The sequence below is a fragment of the Cyprinus carpio genome, chromosome A5, assembly GCF_018340385.1.
Source record: "Cyprinus carpio isolate SPL01 chromosome A5, ASM1834038v1, whole genome shotgun sequence".
Lineage (NCBI taxonomy): Eukaryota > Metazoa > Chordata > Actinopteri > Cypriniformes > Cyprinidae > Cyprinus > Cyprinus carpio.
The window spans coordinates 1,089,307-1,106,745 of NC_056576.1; the positions used below are offsets into that span (position 1 = coordinate 1,089,307).

The 17,439-nt window shown below is 38.0% G+C and overlaps 1 pseudogene; it reads left to right on the forward strand.

The window, feature by feature from the left end:
• The first annotated feature begins 6,380 nt into the window (after positions 1-6,380).
• Positions 6,381-16,918, forward strand: LOC109083085 (annotated as a pseudogene).
• The last annotated feature ends 521 nt before the right edge of the window (positions 16,919-17,439 follow it).

The following is a 17,439-nucleotide window of genomic DNA, read 5'->3' on the forward strand; positions in this document are numbered from 1 at the left end:
TTGATAATGGCAGATTAATCATAGCCTGCACACACAATGCACACAGGAGCTTCTGTATGTTCATGCGCAGGGGGGCGTTTCTGCTTTGTCTGATTCATGCTATTTCATCCACTGAAGGCAACTTTCATCAGTGCCTAAGGCACATGCATTTCTCATCCCAGTGCTTCCTTTTCTTTACCTTTTAGTTTTTATTTTATTGTTCCTTTTTGATTTATTGCATACTTTGTGCTTGAAGCGTGCATGATTCTGTTTCTCTAATGTTACACCCTTAGCCATGGGCCCATATGAATCATGCCTGACTTAGTAGCACAGTTTATTTTAAAAGGTTACCTTTATGCTTCACTATTGGCTGATGTTGCCTAAACACTATGAGGATATTGTGTTGTCCTTGTAGCCTAATTATTAACAATAATACCAATATTTCTTGGAGAGACTGAGCGTCAGAGTTTTGTCAGTAGGTGGGTGTGCGCACACAGGTTGCAGAATACGGTAAGAGGCATCCATCCTGCTCATTACTGATTGCCATAGACAGGACGTCAATGGAAAGGCACAATGGAGAGCTGCCAGAGCGATTTCCATTGTCTAAAAAAAAAAAAATATGAACACAAAGAATCTGCAGTGACCCAAAAGTGGGCTTTTTTCTCTCTGTGAAGGGCTCAAATCTCCCAAAAGGGCTGCAGGTAGAATGTGCCCTTCATCATCAGTTTGAAGCCTGAATATTAAGAGCTTCAGATCAGCTCCTTAATGCCCTTGCTGTGTGACCTCTTGTGTGACTCGGTGACAGTCAGCAGAAGTATGTATTACATCATTGGGTTAGGGAAATGCATGGTAGAGGCTGGTGTAGGATGCGTGTTCAGTGAGAGGTGCCTTAGTATGCAGAGCAAATGCTCAGTGTTCAGTGTGAGGTTTTGTGCCTTAGTATGCAGCGTTAAGGCCTGTACCGACTCCCTTTCTGCAATTGATATGCATAAATGTTGAATGAGGGGTTTCGATTCAACATCTTCCCTAAATGCAATGTATTCTCTTTCTCTCATCTTGATGAGAATGAGGGTGGCGTCGGTTCATTAACACTGCTCTTCTGGTGTTGCTTGGAATTCAGTCTTTTTTAAACAGACTGACCCTGCTATTGTGTTTGGGCTGTTTGGATCCGGGTTCCTCGTTTGAGGTGTGGAAATTAAATAAATAATATATATAATATAATCATAATAAAATTATATATATATATATATAATATTTTTTTAAATGTTAGAAGAAAAACTTATAAAAAAAAAAAAAAAAACAATCCACCATTTAGAACACCTTAGTAGTACATTTTAAATGGGTAATGATTCGGATAACCAGTTTTAGTGCTTCTTGATTCTGATGCATTTGTATTTATGTGTCTCTGCACACATTTGATTTTCTCTCACTTCTAAAAAAAAAACGAACCTTGACTTCTTTAAAGGGATCATATGATGCAATTTAAATTTTTTCTTTCTTCTTAGGAGTGTTACAAGTGGGAAGATTAAGATCTGTAAAGTTGCAAAGATTAAAGTCTGAAATCCAAAGAGATATTCTTTATCAAAGTTAAGTCTCGTCCATGCCCTTCTAAAACGGCTCGTTCTAACACAACCCCACATCTCTGCATCACGATGTGGGAAGATTTGCATAACGCTGCCCAAATGTTCACTCAAAGAAAGAAGGTGTACCTTTTATTCTCGCTGTTGCTGCCGCTCTCATGTCGTGGAGACACTGTGTTTCATTGTGAAAGCGAAACTACTTTGTTTGGTCTTCCAAAAGAGGACACAACTAGAAATCAGTGGTTAAGTTGTATTTACAACATTGTTCCAGAACAGTTCAACCCAAATATTCAGATGTGTGCAGCGCATTTTAAGAAGGACGAGGACTGTTTCTGGTTAGAGTAGCCTACAATGCCACTGTTCTGTTTCTATAAAGTGGGGCAATTCCACTTGCAAGGACAAACGTCTGGTGCTTCTGACTCACAGACTGTACGTACGTTTACATAATTAAAGTTAAAGATTTGCCAACTGACGATTCAAAATGAGTTTTAAACCAGCAGTGTAGCATAGCACAGTATCATTGTTGTTTCTCGATCCGACAAACGTGCAGACATGGTTTTATGTTTACGCAGCGCGATACGCAACGCAACGTATAAAAAGACAGTATAAGTCATTATAATCAATAATCATGTGCCCACTGGATGCTACAAAAGCCTCTTTTGAAATGGGTTTTATTGGTTTTGTCTCATTGCACCCGGACTCAGCATGACAGTATGTTAAGGGGCATAACACTTCCGTCACACGCTTGAGGTATTCAACCAATCACCCCCCCCCCCCCCCCCCCCAAAACGCATGGATAGCTGGCCAATCAGAACACCACCTCGCTTTTCAGAACGAATGAGCTTTTGGAAAAAATCGACACGTTTCAGAAAGGCAGGGCATCGCGGAGCAAACAATAATGTACATTATGTGTAAAATAATGTGTTTTTTGAACCTTAAACCGCATAAACACATTGCATTACACCAAATACACAACATAATGTTCTTTTTACCAACGTCATATGAACCTTTTAAACAGCCATAGAGATGCCTTGGATGGTTAACCGTCAAATCCACTCTACTGGTCACCTGTCTGGGCATTTTTGTCACATTTTAACCATCTTATGATCTGAGATCAGCTTTAGGATTTCTCCAGTGATGGCTTAGATAAGATTTCAATAATAGAAGATTGTCCATAGGGATAAATGTGTGGGTGATGTGCAGGCATGTGCTTTTATTCAGCTGTGTGTGCACAAGTGTGATTAAAAAAAAAAAAAAAAAAAACCGTGCCAGCATGAGAACAAGGTACTAAACTGCTAAGCTGTTCATCATCTATTTCAATTCGACCAGCCACTTAAACGAGCAGAATAAGCAGTAGTTTGATAATTGCCATAGGCTGTGGCTCTGGTGTGTGTATATATTTAAAATCAATCATTTAAAATAAATTATATTTCTCACACCAAATTAAATTGATAATGGCTAGAATATTTGCTTAAGGTTAACTTTTATTGTTCTATAAAATGCTGAAGTTCTGCCTGTATTGACACAGAACAGGCTACATTTAGCAAGGCCTAAGATGTATACTCTGTATATTATAGTGCTTTTTTTTTTTACAAGGCTGATTGCAGGTTAGCGTGAGTAGTGTGGCACTGTGTGTGTTGTACTCTTTGTTAATAGAATAACAAATTAACATATATTTTCATCATCTTTCTGCCTCCACCCCAAGATCCCTTTTTCCCTTTTCCTTCATATCCACCTTCCACCATTCCCATTCTATTCCCTTTCTCTTATTACGCCCTTACTCTGTTACAGAAGAGTAAATTTGTTCACCCGCCACCCCACACTTGGAGAGTGTGTTACCAAGGGCATGTTAGTTACCGTCCTCATTCATCAGTGTCAGGTGCTAATCTCTACAGAGGGACTAACCTTATATCTAGCGTCAGCTATGTTTTTGTTATTGTAGCGACATTTACAGACTCCCACAGTGAATCCTCATTAAGGGCTTAGTGTGTTTCAGTACCTTTTGTTGGGTAGTATCATTTTATTGATCTATTTATAGAGTACATAATTTTGGCATATGGTTTGATATAGAGATACAGTATGTATCTGACAGACACACACATCATTCAAGGATTATGCAAGTACAAGATTTCTGTAAATAGCTCTAAAGGCACCTTTTCTCTGTTTCTCTGGCTCTTTGCAACATCAAAATGAGAGAATGATGAAGTGAAAAAGTATAAAAGTAAGTAAACTGAAGGTGTGACCAGCAGAAAACACATCCTTTGTATTTACATCACTAGTGCAGAGAGCAGAGGATTGAACCTTTTGTATGTTCTCACTTGGCTCATTGAAGTGGAAAACAGGAAGTTGAACAGCTGACTATAATAGCATATGTCTGGTGGGACTTCAGTTGGTTTAAATGGCTGATTTTGCAATGCATGGAGACTTTTTTTGTTTAAAACTTTTATGATAATTATTATAGATAGTATAAAGTCTTTTATGCTTATCAAGGCTGCATTTTTTTTTTTTTTTTTTTTTTTTCTTTGAATAAAATGCAGGAAAAGCAGCAATATTATAAGATATTATTAAAGTTTAAAATAAACGTTTTTTTTTTCAAATATATGTAAATGTGTTCACTGTCACTTTTGATTTATTTAAAACAAGGCACGCACCAGACTTTCTACAGAAACAAGGGTAACACTTTACAATAAGGTTCATTAGTTAACATTAGTTAAAATACTTTAGTTAACATGAACTAAGCATGACACAATACTTCTACAGCATTTATTAATCTTAGTTAATATAATTTTAAACATTTAATAATGCATTATAAAATCAAAAGTTGTGCTTGTTAACATTAGTTAATGTACTGTGAAATAACAATGAACAAGTGTATTTTCATTAACTAACATTAACAAAGATTAATAAATACTGTAATAAATGTATTGTTCATTTAAAGTTCATACAGAGATTTTATTTAACTGAACAGAACAAAAACATAAAGTGTTACTCACAAAAAAGTGTGAGTCTGAGTGTTTGAGTGAAAAGGGATACAACACACACACACACAAACACACTTAAACATGGAGAAAGGGAAGGGTTAGAATGTAGCTGTGAGCTTTAACAGTCCCTCATAGACCAGTTTGTCCCAGCTACAGCTCAGAATAGCTGCCAGGAAAGTGTTTTGAAAGAGAATCAAACTTAGAGCAGTGTTGCCTGCTTCAGTGTTTTGCCAGCATCATACACCAAATCTATGGTGGAGATCCAAAGAGTGTGTGTGTGTGTGTGTATACGTATATACGTATATCTTTTTATCACATTTGCACATTTGAATACTTTATTCATCACTATAGCTGAACTTCTCAGAGGCCATTTGAGGGCTGGCTTATGTCTGAAGTCACACCCCCCAAGCATTCCTTATATGGGTACAGAACGTGAGCTCGTAAAGGAGAAGTAGCTTTATGTGTCTCTGCAAGGCATGGTTTTAGTTTAAGCCCTTCTAAACTCCACAAACTTCACCATGTGCCTGGGTAACACCTCCAAAAAATTTTCCCATTCACAGCCATATGCGCAAGGAAACCCCTCAATACATTCTCAGCATTATCTCTCCGCACTTCCCCCTCTATCTCACTCATTCATCTAAAGAGATTAAAATAATCGTACATGTTTCAATGCTTTCGTTTAAGTGCATGCGGAATTACCTCTCCTTATTTGGAAGATGCTGCGTGCGTTTGAAAGAGGTCTGTGGCATGTTGCCTGCAGATACACTTACACAAACGTATACACACACACCCATCCTTTCACACCCATCAGAATCTCTGTTTCTGTGGAAGGGCAGATAACACACTTTCATGCAGAGACGTATCCGCTCAGCTGCTGCACTTCCCCTTTTTTCTCTTTTTTTTTTTTTTTTTTTTAAGATGTATTTGAGGTAAATGAATATAAGCGTGCTCAAATGCAGTTATATGAACACTGAACTGTGCTTATATTTGTGCACACTACTACGTCTCTTATGCTCATCAAGCCTGTATTTATTTATTTTTATTTATTTACAGTAAAAGTAATATTGTGAAATATTATTACAATTTAAAATGATTATTTCCTATTTTATAAAATTTAAAGTATAATTTAATTTTTGTTAGCAAAGTTATATTTCCACCAGCCATTACTTCAGTCTTTATTGACAAATCATTCTCCAAATGCTGATTTGGTTCTCAAGAAACAGTTCTTATTATTAACGATGTCTGAAATGGTTGTACTGTTTGATATTTTTGTGGAAACCAGGATACTTTTTTATTCAGGATTCTTTGATGAATAGAAAGTTCAAAAAGACATTTATTTGAAATAGAAATCTTTTTTTAACATTATAAATGTCTTTGTCACTTTTGATCAATTCATGCATTTATGCAATGCATCCTTGCTGTATAAAACTATTAATGTCTATAAAACAAACAAACAAAAATAAAAACTTCCTGACTCCAAACCTTTAAAGGTTAGCACCAAAAGTAATGTGAATCTGTTCAGTGGTACATTTGCCTCCGAAGTAACACGTTTGGGTTGCTCTGGAATGCCTCTATTAATCAAACACACACACATACACACAATAGCTCCCTGAAGCTCTATGAGGGAATACATTCCCTTTGCAGAACAGGTGGGCGGGACATTTGAGGTTTCCCTTTAACTTCACACCTATCAGGACAGTCGCTATGGCATCTGATCCCCCTCCCCCTGGCCAATCAGATGACAGCACAGCCGGCCCCACTCTTATGAGTTGTGTGCTGACTGAGCAAGCGAGCACGCCTTCAGTAACCAGCTGAGAGGAAGTAAGCTTGAAAGGCAACGCAGAGAAGAGAGAGAGACAAGTGGTGAGAAATTTAGCAAGAAAGAGGACAAGAAGGGAGGGGGACTAAAGGCGGTATACCAAAGCTGCTTTCATTGTGTTCAAGGTATTTGAGGGGGGAAAAATGTGTGTGAGATTGTTGAGGTGGTGGGGGGGAGTTAGAAGGGAAAAGTAGGGTGGGTTACAGAGTTTATATGCATGTGTCAGAGGGAGCCTGAGAGAGGTTTTGTGTGTGAGTTATTGAAGAGGGGGGGGGGGGGGGGGGGGGGGGGGGTGGGGGGGGGGGTGGGGGGGGTTTCAGGAGGGTGGAAAGAGAGATTCACAGTTGGGCATACCAGAATAGCAGTGCAGAGAGACCATAAACAACGAGATGTGTTTTTACAGACTGCTTGAACAAGAAACCTTGATTGGGCTTAGGTTTTGTATGTTTCTCTCTCTTTCTCACTCCTCTCAGGGAAGAAACAGAAAGAAAGGCCTGCACTCTCTAATTCTATGCAAGTAACCCTTCAACTCATCACAGTCTTGAAGCAACAACAAGCACGACTTCAGAGCTCTAACAGAGAGGACGGAGAAACAGACGAGGAGGAAAGAGCAGGAGTTCTTAGAGAGGTGAGTCCAGAGGCTAACATGAATTTTGTAGTGTGTTTATGGATGGTTGACATGAAATGTCTAGCAATGACAGCAGTGTGACATGGCATACTTAAACTTTTAATACTTTTAAAAGTTCATTTGACACACACCAGGCTATTTAAATGAACTGGTAAACTAGCCACAATCGTTTTAAAAAATGGTGGGGGGAAAAAAATGCTAAAACGTCCAGATTATATGCTTTCTTTTAATATAGAGTGAAGGTGTTAACCTAAATTTTTTGATTTAAGTTTAAGACACTTTTTTTTTTTTTTTTTTTTTTTACCAGCCTTGACATTTTTCTTTCAGTAACATCAGTGTTTTGCTGTGTCTAAAATCTAAACTATTTTAAACAATAATTTTTTCTAATATGTGTATTAATATATTAGATATATTTTTTTGTTTGTTTTAATATTTAGTTTGTATAGTTGAGGTTACTTTTTGAATATTTGTAGTTTTATTTATAGCTTTTATATTTAGTTTTTAATGCCCTTGTAATAATTGAGGTTACTTTTTGAAAATGTGTAGTTTTTATATAGTCATCTGGTGTGAAAAAATAACATTTTAAATGAATCTAGCTAAAACTATTTATTAAATGGTTATTTAAAAAAAAGTTAAATCTCAATTGTATGCTTCCCTTTATACATTCATGCATATTTGAACCTAAAATTGATATTTGAATCAAGTTTGTTTATGGATAGTGTTATATTTCTAAAATTCTACACTTGTATTTTTTTTAACTCTTATATTAAGTTTTTGTGTCAATTGATAGACTACAAGGATCTTTGGTGCAAATGGTGAATATCATTAAAGAAATTATGACTAGTTTAAGCACCTACAAAAATTATGCTTATAAATTCATGTGGATTTTAACCTCATATCTTTATTTTCATGTATATGTCATTTGCTAACCACCCATTTTATACATGGGTGGTTTGATGTGGAAAAGGAAGTAGCTTCAAAGACAACTTAGAAAAAAGTGAAACAGCTGTTTTTTCTCTCTCTGCCACATGTCTTATCTGTCAATGCACAATGAATCAATGACATCACGACCCTTGCCGCATATAGAGATAATATCACACCCCTTTTTTACAAAAATCCAGCATTCTAGTTGCGGAGAGATAAGCTTAGTCAGAGGTGAGCTCGTGAGTGTTTAGTAGTCTTTGTTGTAGTTTGTAATGCCGTTGACGTTTTGTGACTTCCTCAGAAGTAAAAGCCAGGTGTTTTGCACAAACCTCAAGGGCTACCCACATCATCACTGTAGGCTTCAGGGGTAGAGGTCCACACTCACGCCCATGCGATGTTCTTTCTCGCTGACTCACTCTCTCACATGCATGGTGAAAATGAATACATTGTCTGTATTGTTTGAGTAAAAACACCTGTTGGGTATATGAGAATACTTTCATGTTTCCATTAAAGCCAAAGAAGGAAGTGGCTTATATTCTCTTGCCGGGAAGAATCTCCAAATGAGTTTCTGGTATCCAGAAAATCAAAAAATATGCCCATAGTAAAAAGCAAACAAACAAAAGTTATATGTATAAAAGCTAAATCAGGTTCATAGGGAGAATGACTTGTTAATAAAGCTTGGAGGGTTTGGGCTCAATGGAAGCAATGCTTAACTGAAACTCCAGTGTAATTTTTAACATCTAGTAACCAGTAAAAAAACACTATACAGCTGACAGCTGCCCATGCTAGTCTTAGATGTTTGGTTTCCCCATCTATTTTCTTCCACTCCTTATTGAATTCTTTGGGGGTAGGGATGAACATTCTTGCTTTTTAAACCGAACTCTCTCTTGATTTGTTAATTTAACCTAGACAACAATTCATTCCAAGTCAATGGTAATAAAATATGTAGATTTGTAGATTGTGTGAAGCAACCATACGAATAGATTTTCGAAAAAAAAAAAAAAAAAAAAAGAAAGAACAAACCAAACAAACACAGCTGAAAAGTGCATTACGTTTATGAAATTGTATAGTCATATCACTGACTTCATGTGCTTAGATTAAACACACATTACATCTCTCATTCTACTCTCTGGGCAAACATGTTGGTGTGTAACACCAGTGTCTTAGTTGGTTACCGTGTGTGTGTGTGTGTGTGTGTGTGTGTGTGTGTGTGTGTGTGTGTGTGCGCGCGTCTTGACAGCTGTATTTGACCTGGGGTTCAGGGTTCTATTCATGCTGAGTCTGAAAGATTCACAGAAAAGCTCTGAGGGTCTTACATCATGTGTAACAGACCCCCTTGGTCAAACTATTAAAAAAACAGAGGTCTGGAGTCTTTGACTGTTATTTCCAGATCTTATGTCAGTGTGAGGTTAGCTTTTGTCATAGCAATGCCTAAAATACTGGCAACCTCAAGTGTTCTGTGTACATTTAAGTCTTTATGGTGGAGTTATATTTATGATGTCACAAAAATTCATTCAGTGTCCATTTCTATCTGTGTATCTCTTTCCATCTCTTTGTGGTTTGATTTAATTGGCTGCATGGGACCATATTTTGTCAGTGAACTCAAAGACGGAAGAAACTGGAAGAAAAAAGTCTGTAGAAAAAAAAAAACAGAATGAGTTCTAGTAATTTTCTGCAAGGACAAGACTGTTAATTTTACAGATATTTCCTTTAATCTTAAAACACGATTGCAATGGATAATTCAGAATATGGGTAAAACACCTGTGAAAATCAATACAGAAAAGTCCTTTATATTAACACAGAACATTGTGCCCTATTTTACAGACTTTTCTTAGAGTATAAGCTCCTCCTTTGAGAGGCCACTGAATACTTCATTCAAGCAGTGTAATGCAAATGCATTTCTTAGAAAGGCCTGCTCCTCAGCATTCTGTCTTTTCATATTTTGTGCATTTATAGTCATCAGACTGGCATACTTGACCTTCATTAGATTGTGCTCACTGCATCACAAGATGTGACACATTCAGTACTGTTCAAAACATTGCGGTCAGTAAGATTTTTTTAAAGAAATTAGTACTTTTATTAGTAGGTGTTAATTAAATGGATCAAAAGTGACAATAACAACATTTATCGTTTTGAAAAAGATTTCTAGTTTTCAAATAAATGCTGCTCTTTTGAACTTTCAATTAATCAAGAAACCTGGTAAAAATGTATCATGGGTTTCCACAAAAATATTAAGCAGCATAACTGCTTTTTTTAAATTGTAATAATACTTCACATATATATATATATATATATATATATATAATATCATATATACTCCAATATATTTATATATATATATAATATATATATATATAATGATAGTTTTGAATGATATATATGTGATATGAAAACTGTGTAATCAAGCACCATTTCATTCCTCAGGTCTCTGCACAGTATTTGTCCAATCTGTTCTCCCCATAGATCTAATGTATGGTTGCTCAAGATAGCTGAAAATAGCTTGACCATCCAGATAAATTATCACAAGACAACAGTAAATAATGGCCTACATTCGGCCTTAAAGGGACAGTTCACCCAAAAATGAGAAATCTGAAACATTCTTCAAAATAGCTTGTGTTCCACAGACAAAATAAAGCCATACAGGTTTGTTACAATATGAGTGTGAATAAATGACACAAATTTAAGCACTAGACCTTAACCATTTCAATATCATTTTCTTTTTCTCTTTTTGTGTTGAAAAGTAAGGACAAAAGGATTTATTAAGCTAGTCTGCATTCAGACTATATTACTTACATGTGTTCAGCAAAGCTGCAGTAGATAATGTTAACTTGTTTCATGTTTTTCCGAAAAGCCATAACTTGGGTGTACACAAGTTAGTGTGTTAGTGCTTGTGTGTTTCTGTTTTTGTCATTTAATGAGCAGGACTGCTCGTTCTCTGATGCAAGACAGTACAAAGGTTCTGTTGTGTGTCTCCGTGTTTTGTCTGCCAGTCTTGATCCCAAGCAGGCCTGAGCTCTAGAAACAGAGAGCCAGTCAGAGCTATGCAGTACACAGTCTGTTCAAGCATGTGTCCTAATCAGATGGCATAAAATGAGTGTAGTGAGTCAGACGACTGCTCTTTGTCTCTGTTCCCTCTTAGTGTAATTTGCTTGGTTGATTTAATGACCAGTAGAACGATGTCTTGACTGATCAATTTAATAACTTGATGTTTAAATCTGTTTACAACGATTGATTCGGATCATGTGCAGGTTGAACTGTGTGGCATGGTTACTGATTCGATCAAGTCAATTTTGGTATTTGATTAACCATTGTTCTTTGATAGGTTGCGTCTCTGGAATGCCTGGCTCAGGATGCAGCCGCTGAGCAGTCCACTCCTTTCAGGAGCCAAGGGGAGGCGTGATTGGCCGCTGGCCTTATCTGGGTGGAGCTGTAGGAGGGATAATACTTCATTGGCACATTCTGCAAGGCTCCTCCCACCTCACTGACGCTCTGCCCTTGGTACTGTATTTACTGTATTTTTCATCAAATAAATGCAGCCTTGGCGAGGCTACTTTCAAAAACACTTAAAAATCTGGTTGATTGTTTCTCTGACTTTTTTTTTTTTTTTTTTGTCAGGCCCCTGTTAGCTGCCTGTGTATCTGGGAATGCTGTTGTTGCATCAGAGGGGCAGTATTGGAGATGGCCGAACTCAGGGGCTAAGGTCAGGGTCAAGATTCAAGGGTCAACACAACTCAGAAGCTGCAGGGGTGGATGTTGAAGGACCTGAAGCCAAGCTGCACCCACCAACAGGCATGTAGGTTAGGAAAATGGTCATTCACACTGTAAATTTTCTGTCTGTAAATTGATATATTTGATGTAACCCTTTATTATGCATTTCATTTTAGTTTGTTTATACTTGTGTCCCTGTTTTTTTTTTTTTTTTTTTTTTTTTTTACTTCAGAAGCTGTACGCACTTTGGAAATCAGCTTGTCCTAACTCCACAACTGACCCCTGAGACTAATGATCAATGAGACGGGAAGCTTACTTTCACTTTTACATCCTTGTTGCACTTGTTTAGACATTCTAGAACTCTCTGGAGCTTGTGTCTTTATAATTTAACACTGCACAACTTCCCCTGAAACAATAACCCAGCACAAATAAAGTCACTATGCGTCACATCCACGTGGAACTGGCTCGTAAAGAGCCAGCTGTTGAGCTTCCAGCCCAGGACGGGGATCTACCTCTCCCTAGCACTCGGAGCGAGACCCCTGAATCTGAAGTACGGCGAGTCGTTCCCAGACCTTTTGGAGAAGAAGAGATCAGGCTTCAAAAGGTCTACCAGCTATCCATCCTCTCCCAAAGAGGTGGTTTTAGTGAAAATCAAGAGACTCTTCGGCCTAATCGAGTAGGTATGAAACGTAGCCTGGAGGGGACGTCGGTACCTGTCACACACAAGCGTCTTTTCCAACAGGATGAGGATGAGGATGATGATGACTCCAATGGGGAGGTGCTGTGTGGGTCTGGGGTGGAACCACTTTTTTCCAACTCGCTCCTTGAGCACAGAGACTCAGAAATCCCTAGGTCACCTCCCCTTTCCCCTTCGCATCTACTGATTCCTGGTCGCCGCCCAGCCCAGCACAACCACGACAGACCCATCCCAGATGCCTTCGCCCCGCTGTCCCCAAAATCTCCCCCTATGGTGGACCCACAGGGCACTCACTCCAACTGGGGCCTCTGTGAAGGGAGTCCTCCTACTCTTACTCCCAGAACCGAGGCCTCCACAGCAGGAAATGTCCTGGCTGGCTCCAGCGAAGGAGCACGGGACGACGGCCATACCTCTGTCGACGTCAAGGGCATGTTGTGCACCACAGAGAGCAGTTGGGCACCTGTCCCATTTTTCAACACCAGCTGAAGCTGTCGAATGGCGGACAATTTTTGAATCTTCTCCTCCACCATCAGAGAGGAAGACCTCCTCCTCTTCTTCCTCCTCTAATGGACTGAGCTCTCTTGAGAAAACACCAGTGGAAGCAAATGGCCTGACATCAGGATCATCCAATTCCTGCCCAGTGAAGAAAAGACTTCTCTCCTCCAGTGATACAGGAGAGTCCTGCTCAGAAGATGAGGGTCCATCTACATCAAAGGAGTCGACTGGCAATGCTGGCACCAGGACTCGGATTAGCATCCTGTCGCAGCACTGATGCCAAGGGTGCACCCTTCTGGAACCATCTACTACCCTCAGCAAGGGAGCACACCAAGGTGAAACGCAAATAAAGTAGAAATGAAACTGAAGGCCCTTACACATGACTTAACAATGCAGCTAGAGATGCTGTACAAACTTAACTTTTAACAGCCAGCCACGTGAACCAGTTATATAAGTACCCATACAATGAACGAATTAGGAGTGAGTACCACTGGCAACAAGCATAAAACTAATTTGTGGTGCCATAAATGAATCCTATTTGCAATTCTGTTCAAAAGTTTGGGGTACAGTAAGGATATATATCATGTGGCAGACATGTTGAAGATTATTCTGCAAAGAACTCAAATTTACTACCTTTTTCCATTCACAACCAGTTCATTCACCATACTGTGGCCTCTCCTCCATTGACCCCAAACAAAACAGCCTCTGGTTTCCCATTTGGGATCCTGCCACATAATGCATTTTTGATCTAACCTTGAAGACTCCCCCTGGGGGAGGGGATCTAGTAATGCAAATCTCAAAGTCTTCAACTCAACTCTTCAACAAGATGGAAAACAATGTTTTCAGAGAGTGAAATCATATTATGCAGATTTTTATTATTATAATACACGTTAGAAATTCACTTTAATTTAATTAATAGTAAAGTCAACCAGTGTGAAGGGGCGGAGATCATCTCCCATTACTGACAGAGTCATGATGAAAGGTGGATAGTCAGATGGAAACAAAAGACATATTGGAAATGAGAGAGTGAGAGATTTTAGAATATGCATGCTTAATTTTCCGTTGGAGCACAATAAGCATTGGGACTCCAGAACAAAGCCCATTGACAGAGCCATTGTACAAGAGGTTAGACCTGCCTCACCTGACCTAACTAATACACACATACAGGTTCTGGCCAAATTCATTTCCAGAATGAGTGAATTTGAGGTGAGAGGGGTTACATAGACAAAGGAAAGCTCATATACTGTCATTGTACACACATCACAGCATTACTCGAAAGCTGAGCTCTTGAGGCCAAGAAGGGAAGAATAAAAGAGAAAGTGAAGGACAGAGAAAGATGATCATAGAAACAGGCCAACGAAGAGACTATCACAAAGAGGAAAGAGCAAATAGAGGTTTAGAATAGAGAAACAAATAGATAAATAGACTGAAATAAAGGTACGCACTAGCTGAAAATGTACAAGTTTGATATACATTCTATAGTTAAGTCTAGCTGATATTTAATAACTTATAAGTGATAAATAATGATACAATGGACTACTGTGATTTGTGTGATGTTGCAGCCACATCTTCTTCTGTAAGTACTTAAAATCTTAATTGAAGTTTGAAAATTTAAAATCAACTTTAAATTGTTAAGCATTCTAAGTCTGATGTCATAATGGGCCTTCTTTTTCATCATTTTTCCAGTCATTCAAACACTTTTCTGATTGTCATTTCTGTTAAGGAGTTTAAAATCTAGTTTAAAACGTTTATCAACAATCTGGTTTTACACATGATCATAAAATGGACCTTACTCAGTAAACATTTCAAAGTTAATTACTGGTGTAAGTCTTTGAATAACAAAAACAAAAGACTATTGGAATAAAAACGCAGTATTAGTTGTAACATCTTTTTTCAAACTTCATTTGTCAGACTGCTACAGACTGTTCACGATCAGGGAGAAGACTCAAAGTGGGGAGTCGACTCAAATCGTAAGTCTTTTTTTCTCTTTTTAAATTTTGTTTCAAATTCCATTGTATTGATATATAAGAATGTGTGTATGTTACTTTTTTGTTTTAATAGTCGACAGTTACGCAGTGGACGCCGAACAGACACCAGTCGCTCCTGTAGTTCAATTTCCTCTTTATCCTCCATTAGCAGACCTCTTCTTGGCAACTTTGAGGTACATAAGACCAAACCATGAATAAATAAAAAATTTTCCTCTGTAACAATATCTGAAGTCTGCAACAGTGGCTAATGTTCTGATGCATTTCTGATTGGTTGATGTGTTCATCTGTCTTCAGGAGTCGATTCTGAAGGGTCGTTTTACTCCATCTGGGCGGATAGAGGGCTTCACAGCAGAGATCGGGGCTAGCGGCTCCTATTGCCCGCAACATGCCACCTTACCTGTGCAAGTGACGTATTATGACACCTCCGAGCACAGCGCCCCTTCTCCCTTCCTGGTATATACTTACTGCCTCTGTGTTTTTGAATTCATCTGTCCTATTAAAGTACAGAATTCTCAGTACTTTTTTCTTTTCCTTTTCTAAATCTATTGAGATTAAGATTTTTTTTTACACATTCTTGACATGTTAATTCTCCTTTGTAAAACGCATATTAACCGTCATATTTCTTTGCAATGTTTAGGGGGTGATCTTGCTAGAACCACTTGGGAAAAAAGGATACAGCGTGCCCAAAGCAGGGACCATTCAAGTGGTGGGCTCTCTTTCTATTTCTTTCCATTTATTTGTATATATTTTCAGTTTATATCTATTTTTGTACTTAAATTTTTTTTTTTTAAATGTTACAACTTTTTTTAATCCTTTATTTGAACTGTCTTTTTTGTTTGTTTACTTTTGCAGACCTTATTTAACCCTAATAAGACTGTGGTTAAAATGTTTTTGGTGACGTATAATTTTGGGGACATGCCCGTTAATCACATGACCTTCTTGCGCCATCGTATCTTCCTGGTGCCTGTTAATGAGGCGGAGTGGAAGGAGGGCTCCTTGTCTGACAGGAAGAAGATTCTCTGCTACTTGATACACCTCAGGTAAACCTTGACAGGATGTCAGGATGTACACTACTGTTCAAAACGTTTTTTTATTTTTTTAAAAAAGCCTCTTACACTCACCAAAGCTGTAATTATTTGATCAAAAATACAGTAAAAATAGTAATATTGTCAAATATTTTTACTGTTTAAAATAAGTTTTTTTTCAAATGCAAGTTATTACTATGATGGCAAAGCTGAATTTTCAACAGCCGTTACTCCAGTCTTCAGTATCACAGGATCTTTTAGAAATCATTCTAATATGATTAGTTGGTGCATATTTGAGGAAATATGCTAACATTCTGTTGGTAACATTTTTGGGGGAAAACTGTGATTTTTCAGGATTCTTTGATATATAGAAAGTTCACATGAACAACATTAATTTGAATTGTTTTTTTGTAACACTGTAAAAGTCTTTAGTGCCACTTTTGATCAATTTACTGCATTCTTGGTGTTGCACAGTTTTTTAAATTTAATTCTTTTAATTCTATAGCCCCAAGTGTGTGATTTTAGGATAGATTGCAACTAACTTAAGACTAATTAACTATGCTTAATTTATTCTATTTTAAAAGTATCATAAAAGTACATCTCCTTTAATAGGTAAATTCAAAATAGAAGCAATGATGCCTAACAAACCTGTTTTTCCTCTCTTCTTTGTTTGCATATGTCAGATTCCAGAGTTCCAAATCTGGGAAAATCTACTTGCACAATGATATCCGGCTGCTATTCTCCCGCAAGTCCATCGAGGTGGACACTGGGATTCCTTACGAGCTGAAATCTTTCACCGAGGTGCCAAGAAACCCCAAATACTCCCCCAGAGTGTGAGATCGTCATGCCCTGCTGCAGTGGGGCAGAAGGACTCAATTAAATAAGATTGCAAGACAAGAGACCCCTATACACTTGAACACATACACACTTGCACTCATACATGCATACGCAGACAGATGTATGTACATGCACACAGATATCACACCCTTTCAAGGGCAAACTCTAGAACTGAGTGTGTAACATGCATGCCTTGTGACTAAACTGAGTTTTCCTCTAGTGCCGTTAAACAGTTAAGCTTTGCCCTTCACTCTGCCTGCACCTGCCTACTGTGGACCAGTTGTAATCATGCCCACCAACCTGATCTATTCTAAAATGTTGTTGACCATCAGTAGATCCAGCCTTCCTTGATTAAAGAGGACTGATTGAACATACAAAGAGGTGTTGAATGAGACCAACAGAAATGTATGGAGGCGAAGCAAATGGAAAAAAGAGACTTCTGAGGCCCAGACTGGAGTTTCAACAATGGACACCACCTGTAACTTGCCCATTGGTGGGGCAAGAAAGTTCTAGAAAGAAAGACAACCAACAGAACAGAGGACTGAAAGTACATCCATTTGGTATCGGCATTGTGTTCGTAAAGCATGGGTCGTAAAGAGGAGAATAGCTCATTATTTTGGACATTTTCTCTTTTTGCAAGGGCAGTTTGGAGGACATTGCTGTTTCAACTTCATCTAAACAGTCCAAGATCAGAGCAGAAAACAAACCGTAGTATTTATGTTCGCAAATGTCTTAAAAAAAAAAAAAAAAAAAAAAAAAAAAAAAAAAAGCTATATGC